At 40.9% G+C, this 8,089-nt stretch overlaps 1 non-coding gene across 1 annotated transcript; it reads left to right on the top strand.

Annotated features, from left to right (window-relative positions):
• Positions 1–2,421: 2,421 nt before the first annotated feature.
• On the top strand, positions 2,422–2,561 carry LOC136314850 (small nucleolar RNA SNORA29). Its single transcript, XR_010727423.1, has one exon. It is a non-coding gene; the product is annotated as a small nucleolar RNA SNORA29 (small nucleolar RNA).
• The last annotated feature ends 5,528 nt before the right edge of the window (positions 2,562–8,089 follow it).

The following is an 8,089-nucleotide window of genomic DNA, read 5'->3' as shown; positions in this document are numbered from 1 at the left end:
AGAGCCAATGTTATTTTAGCACATAATCTTTTTCTTCCTTTTTTTTTCATACTAAGTTTTCCAAACCTGGTGAGTATTTCATAATTACAGCACATATGGATTGGGAATAGCTACTCAAGTGCAATAGCCATAGATGAGTTGTGGCTACCACACTGGACAGCACGTTAGAATAAGGACTTTAGTTTCTTATTTACATGAAAAAACTGAGGTTCAAAGAGGATGAGTATCTTTCCCAAGGTAACACGGCTGGTATGTGGTTGAGCCAGGATTCAACCCCAGGTTGGTTGGACACCAATGGCTTTATTTACTCTTTCTACTATACCATGTTGGCTGCATCAACAGGCATGGCTTTTTGAGAGATGAGGGAAACGCTTTTGAGATTTGGCTGTTTCCCTTTTCCTTAGCCCATTGGGTCTAATTCTATCTTTGACTTCCAAGGTGTTTCACTACTTAGCCTTTACTTTACTCATTCATCCCACTGTTTTCCTTCATTCCAGTCTCCCTGGCCATTCTGCATACTTATCATCTTAACCTGGGAATTGGAAAACATATTTCATTCTTGCATTACCTATACTTTGGGTCTCAGTTCATCAACTTAAAGAATTTTTAAAAAAGATTTTATTTATTGGTTTTTCTTTTTAGAGAGAGGAGAAAAAGGACAGAGAGAGAGAAAGAGAGAGAAGAAGGGGGAGGAGCAGGAAGCATCAACTCGAAGTAGTTTCTTTCCATACATGCTGTGACCGGACAAGACCAGAGTTTTGAATTGGTGACCTCAGTGTTCCAGATTGACACTTTAACCACTGTGTCACTGCAGGTCAGGCCTTAAAGAAATTTTTAATAAATGAATAAATGAATAAATAATTTAATTAATTAATTAATTTTGTGAGAGAGACAGAGAGAGGAACAGATAGGTAGAGACAGACAGAAAGGGAAAGAGATGAGAAGAATCAATTCTTTATTATGGTACATTAGTTGTTCATTGATTGCTTTCTCATATGTGCCTTGACCAGGGTGCTACAGCAGAGCGAGTGACCCCTTGATCAAGCCAGCAACCCTTGGGTTCAAGCCAGTGACCATGGGGTCATGTCTGTGACTTTATGTCAAGCCAGTGACCCCATGCTCAGGCTGGTGAGCCCGCACTCAAGCCAGTGACCTTGGGCTTCAAACCTGGGTCCTCTCTGTCCTAGTCTGATGCTCTATCCACTGCGCCACTACCTGATCAGGCATAAATTATTTATTGATTTTTATTTTAGAGAGAGAGAGAGAGAAGAAGGGAGGGAGAGAGAGAGAGAAAGACAGAGAGAAAGAGAGAGAGAGAAGAAGGGAGAGAGAGAGAGAAAGACAGAGAGAAAGAGAGAGAGAGAGAAGAAGGGAGAGAGAAAGAGAAAGACAGAGAGAAAGAGAGAGAGAGGAGAGAAACAATGACTAGCTGTCCCACTTATTTATGCATTCATTGGTTGATTCTTGTATGTGCCCTAACCAGGTATTGAGCCCACAACCTTGATGCATCATGTCAATGCTCTAACCAACTGGGTTTCCTGCATGGGCAATTCATCAACTTTTATTTTTAAGTGAGAGGAGGGGAGATAGACTTCCACAGGTGCCCTGCCCAGGATCCACTCAGCAACCCCCATTTGAGGCCAATGCTTGAATCAACTAAATTATCCTAATTGCCTGAGGATGATGCTCAGACCAACCGAGCTATCTTCAGCACCCGAGGCTGAGGCTCTAACCAATCGAGCCACTGGCTGTGAGAGAGAAAGAGAGAAGGGGGAGAGGGAGGGGAAGAGAAGCAGATGGTTGCTTTTCCTGTGTGCCCTGACCAGGGATTGAACCCAGATGTCTGCATACTGGGCCATCATTCTATCCACTGAGCCAACCAGCCAGGGCAAACATTTTGATAGTATTTGCTCTTCTTTCTTTCTTGGTGGTGCTGTATCCAGGAAGGTTGTGAGGTTCTCAGGAGCTCAAGCTATGTGAATAATTTTTTTCTTATCTTCCCACGCAGGATTTCTTGGAAGTAGTTCAATAAATCAGGGACTCATCTGAGCTGACATGAGAGGAAGGATAAAGGCTGCTCAAAAGAAGGGACATCTAGTGTCTGTAGGGACATTAGATGATGGCCTCCAAGGCACCTTCTTCCTCTGAAAAGGAAGAAAGATAGCCTGTTGACCATGTGACTATGCTACAGGCACAGGGCAGCCTGGTGCATCAAAAGCCTTCAATGTTTTGTTGGAAGAATGGATCAACTATACTTCTTAGCCAATTTAAGTCCAAAGCCAGGTGGGATTGACCAACTGCCCACCACACCCACAAAACTGATAAACATACTATTTTGAAAGCATTAAGTCAATTGTGAGTGTAACCTTGGTGGCAGAATAAAAATGGTTTTAATGATTGACAATTAAAAACTGCTCAGTAATTCCCATTTGACCACCACATTTTCTTCTAATAATATATTTTAGTGGCTATGCGTATGGGATAGATTAAAGTTGCCATGATCTGAAGAGGGAGGATTTTTCTGTGTCCTCCTCTTCTATGAAATGGCTAAACAGAAAACAAAAACAAAAACAAAAACAAAACTGCTCAGTAGCTGATTGATCTTTTCCAACATTATATCTATTTTTGTATCTGAAGAGAGTATGTTTTCCAACTTCTTTTTATGTTCCTCTGGTTAAAAAAAAAAAGTAATTGATGATGATTTCACCTCTGATTGATCCTTTCCAATATCTCACCTATTTTTCTGCTTGAAGAAAATATATTTTTCAGCTTCTTTTGTTTGGTTCTGAAGAAAAACTAGAGCAGTTTGGGTTCTTTGGTTTGTTTTTGTGTTTTTTTTCCCCTCACGTAATTAAGCTGATTAGTATCCCATATGGAGTGGAAACAATTGGTTTCACGTATGCTGGTGTATAATTACCCACAGAGCTGTAATTGTTTACATGTTTCTCATTTCCTTGTGGAAATTTTTAGACTTTATTAGATAATGGTCTGGCAGACTTGATCTCTATGAACATTATAGCCTTTGGTTATCAGACATGGCTGTATCCTGTTCAGTGGTCTCTGGGATGAGATAGGTATTGTATAATTTTGTACAGAATGAAGTTGGAAGATGCCTACCCAGCATCTATTTCTTCTTGATGTTTCTGGCGGCACCCTAATTTTTGCTCAGGCTACCTTGCCTTCACACAGGCATGAGGTTTAGGGGAGCTGATTTCTGCCTCTAGTTGCGGTGTGGGCCTGACTGGTCTATGAGTAATCCTGCCCCCTTGTGACAGAGATGAGTTTAGAAATCCAGACCTTAGATATCAGCGTGTGGCATTCCTCGGGCCAAGGGGATTGGTTCAGAAGCGGCCATGTGACCACATTTTGGCCAATGAGATGAGATGGGGTATTTGGTAGAAATAGAAAGGTTCTGGTTAAGAGGGTTCCTGCTTTTAAGAGTGGTGTTACTGGATGAGATGGTCTCTCCTCCAGTGGACATTATTATGGTCAGTCTACAAGACCAGGAAATTCTCCAGTCACCATACTGCCAGCCTGAGTAGTTTGCCAGCCCACAAAATGAGGGGGGAAAGCAATCACTAAGAGGCAGATTTGGAGCTTGATGGAACAGCCCCTGATAACTGCCCAGCATGGGGACTTTTTCAGTCGCATCAACCAAAAATCTCCTTTAGGGAATGAGTCAGTTGGAATGAAATTTTCTGTTACACCCAAAAGCATTACTAGTAATATAGACAATTTCACCAATGACAATGAATTAAAAAATGAGAACTTATGAAAGTTAAACATAAATGTGTGTGTACATATAGAAAATAAAATACAGCTCTGGCCAGGTGTCTCAGTGGATAAAGGATCATCTCAGCACACTGAAGTCCTGGGTTCAATTCCCTCTCAGGGAACATATGAAAGCAATCAATGAGTACACAACTAAATGTAACAACTAAAGGTAACAGCAAGTTGATGATTCTCTCTGTCTCTTTCTTTCTCCCTCTCTCTCTCTCTCAAATCAATGGAAGTTTTTTTTTTTTTTAAATACAGAGCAGGCCTGGACATAAAATAGGCCTTTGTCTTTTATCTTCCAAGTGAATACATGAATTCAGATAGATTTGATAAAACTTCCAAGTGGCAAAGCCAGAATTCCTCATGGGATTATAAGCCCTACAGAGCAACAAAAACTATACTTTGACAATTTCCTCCACAGGAGCCATATGGGCAACTTGGTCCCAGACCCACCTTCACCCAGTCTTAACAGCTAAGCCCAAGGCCTTCTACTCTTTTGCTATAGTTTTTATAAAATATTTGAACAGAAAATAGTTCTGTGTGTCTTCTGGTTTTCTACTCCAGGCTCTGTCTTGATAACTTTGCCATTTTTCAAAGGTTTTGGTGTTTCTTTATGAGGAAATGGTTAAGAAGATATGTCTTCCATTTAACCTAGAGCTAGACATGATAAAAATAGTAGACTCAAATTCTGTCTGAACCTCACTCATTCTCCCCAAGCAATTTGTCAAGGTATTTCCCCAAATATAGAGAGTTCTCCTGCCAGAATTCCAGTGGCAGTTATGAGGCAATAAAATTGCAACCTCCTGGCTACAAATTAATCAATGAATGAATAAATGAATAGTCTCTTCACTGATGTATGACAATAGATTGTATAGATTCACTGGTACTTGTTGAAAAATCTGTGGCAGCCCTGTTTGAGTATGTTAGTATCTTTATCTTTTTATTTATTTATTTATTCATTTTAGAGGGGGGGGGAGAGAGAGAGAGAGAGAGAGAGAGAGAGAGAGAAGGGGGAGGAGCAGGAAGCATCAACTCCCATATGTGCCTTGACCAGGCAAGCCAGGGTTTTGAACCGGCAACCTCAGTGTTTCCAGGTTGATGCTTTATCCACCGCGCCACCACAGGTCGGGCTATCTTTATCTTTTAAAGGGGCTCTGAACTTCCTGAAGTTTAATCAGAATGACATATATTAAAAAGTTTCCTCAATATTCAACAATGGGTATTATATCATTGTTTTACTATGCAAGTATTATTGTAGCCCATTGCAAAGCACTGGTAATATGGCCACAGCAGGGTTACACTTGCCTAACTATTTAACACTAAAGTTTCTTTTTAAAAGTTGATTCATACTTCCACCAGCATGTAAGATTTTAGGGGAGAAAACTCTCATTGTAGCCTAGGATGTTTAAGAAGCTTTCAGCAGTGAGACATGAGTTGGCCAGGTAGGATTCAAAGAGGAGAGAGAAAGCATAAAGGTATCCTTACCTGGTGTGTGTGTGTGGGGGATAGTGTGAACAACTGTGTGGTGATGGGAATACATAAAGCATATTTTAGGGAACAATGAATTGAACAGTTTAGCTGGAGCAGAGAAAAATTAATGGGGAATCATTTTCAAAAGGTAATGTTGTAGAAAGTCTTAAAACCCAATAAGAAGATTGGATTTTCATTCTGTAGGTTTATGGGAGTTCTAGACAAGAGAGTGATGAGGACTTCAGGCTTCAAGAGGGTGGATCTGGTTGCAGAGTGCATGACGCTGGAGTCTGGGGCCCATTTCCAAAGAAATGGAGTGGTCCATGTGCAACTGGACCAATGTGACTGATTGGGTAGCAAGAAGAGTGGAAGTGATGAGCCAGAGTGGGAGATGATTAGAAGACAGAACTGACTGTTCCTGGGGATGAATTGAATAAGGAAGATCAGACAGAGGGACATCAAAATGATTCTTAGGTTCGCAGCCTCTAGGATGGGTGAATGAAACTACCCCGGGGAAAGTCAGGAATGCAGACAAGGGAGCCAGTATTGGGAGATAAGAAAAGGAATTTGTTTTCCAACAGACTGAGTTTGAGTGACAGGACAATAAAGCAGTGCTGTCGGTAGGCAGCTGGGAAGATGTGTTCGGAGGTGAGAACAGTCAGCGCTGAAAATACAGATCTGGGAGCTGTTGCCTCCTCAACTGTTATTCCCACTTGTGTTTGGGTTGCAACTGCCCAAATGAGAGAATAAATTGTGATTGGCCTAAGTCAAAATATGGTGCTTGTTTCCGTTTGATTGGCCAAAGGGTGAACATGTGATCTGGTTCTGGCCAGTAAAACTCAGGGGCTTCTGGGAAGAATTTTCTTCCTGATAAGAGACCTCTATGAGGAAAAGGCACGTTTTGCTTCCATCTCCTTGCTTCCTGCTTGTGACCCTGTCAGAAGAGACTAGGAGTGGCGTAGCCATCTTGACAGATGTGGCCGATACACTGACAGTAACAAAGCAGAAAGATGGTAAGAACCTTTGGTCTCTGCTTGGTGTTTTTGTTGAGCAACTAAACAAAGTCTGGCCCTGCCTACCTCCAGACTTCTTGTTCCAATATGTTTATTAAATGTCATTGTAATTTAAGTCATTATTAGTTGCTATTTTATATTACTTTCATCTAAAGCAGGGGTCTCAAACTCGCGGCCCGCGTGTGCGGGGCGCACAAAATTGTTCGGCGGGCTGCATGCGGCCCGTGGGTCGCGAGTTTGAGACCCCTGATCTAAGGGTATCTTAATTGCTATAGATGTCATTATTAATACCTGTGAGAATAATGTGACCTGGTAGGGAGGAAGTAAGAAAAAGGCTAAGCCTGGAGATACACCCATATTTAGGAGAAGAAGGCTTCTCACTAAGAAGGTTTTTAATTAGAAAACTACATAGAAAACTTATTCTCATTATGAACTTGTTTTAACACACACACACACACACACACACACACACACACACACACACACACCCCTACACCTCCCTACATTTCCAGAGAGCATATATTTCAAGTGAAAGGTCAAAAAGGAGATCGGTTTCAGTTTGGAGCTACAGGAGGGTAATTATGCCTCTAATGTGATTGCTTCCTGTTGCTAAAACAGAGTCCCTTCAAATGAGATTGTTTGCTAAGCGAGGCATCTCCTTTCTCTTTCTCCTTCGGATGAATTAGAGAGCAAGAGGAATCATTCCGAGGTTTCTCACTGTGATGGATGAGGAGCTCTATTTATTCCCTGTGGAGAGTGACCTGCCACCGGAGAGGCCACAGGCTGGAGCAAGGAGCTGACTCACAGGGTAGGGAGAAAGTGGCCTGGATCTCTGACAGAGGTAAGCAGTGTCCGATTCCGCCTGGGGCGGGGGGGGGGGGAGGAGGCGGGAGAGGTTATGACAAAGAAAGCCATATCTATTCCACTGAGCGATTAATGTCATTATTTTTCTTGAAAAAGCATTTTCTCTTAAGACATTGAAGATAATTTAGCCTGCATCTTGACAGAATGTACTAATGACTGCTAATGGATACATTCTTTTGATAAATGAAGATGCACAAGAAAATTGCCCGATATTAAACAGAGTCCCACATGTCTTATCTGAGTCTATAATGGCCCTATCAAGTGACCTAAGTGAAAGAAATGTGACTCTTCAGGGGTTAAAGGAGTCTATTTTTCCTTAGTGCAATATAAATTCACTCCTGGGAAGATCAGTAATTCACTGGTCTATCCTAGGAAATGTTTAGAGGGGGGGCCATACCTCAAGTTAAATGATGCATTTCCTATTGGTGGCAATGAAAATATGAAATAATATCTCTGTGCACTATGAATTTATGTAAATAGCCTCTTACCTGAAAGTAGAGTTTAAAGTTCTCTTGGGTCTCCGATCCTTAGAATTTTCAGCCAAAGAAACTCAGACAAGAAGTTGAAGAGCCAATGTCATTTGTTGTTAATTTTATTCTTTTTTCCCCCCAATATCTTCCAGGGTGTTTTTTGTTTATTGGTTTGTAATTTCAAACTCTATTCTTGTAATGTTTCTCAAGAATAAAGGAATTCCTAGTACCCTAATCCTGGAGACACTTCTAAAATTTATAAAGAATTCTAACAAATTAAAAGAAAAAAAAATAATCTAAAAGAAAGACAAAAGATAGGAATCAGAAACTCAAAGAAGAAACAATCAATGATCATATAAAAAGATGGATGTCTATAGTGTCATCTTCTTCGACTTGCTGTTTTTACTACAACACTATGCCTCTAAGCTTTATTTGTCCATGGTATTGTGTATGGCTACATTCATTTTCACTGCTGTAATAATATTTCACTGGGCG

This window comes from Saccopteryx bilineata, chromosome 10 (genome assembly GCF_036850765.1).
Source record: "Saccopteryx bilineata isolate mSacBil1 chromosome 10, mSacBil1_pri_phased_curated, whole genome shotgun sequence".
Taxonomy (NCBI): domain Eukaryota; kingdom Metazoa; phylum Chordata; class Mammalia; order Chiroptera; family Emballonuridae; genus Saccopteryx; species Saccopteryx bilineata.
The sequence above is the reverse complement of the archived record's forward strand: the minus strand, read 5'-3'. Positions and strand labels throughout refer to the sequence as shown.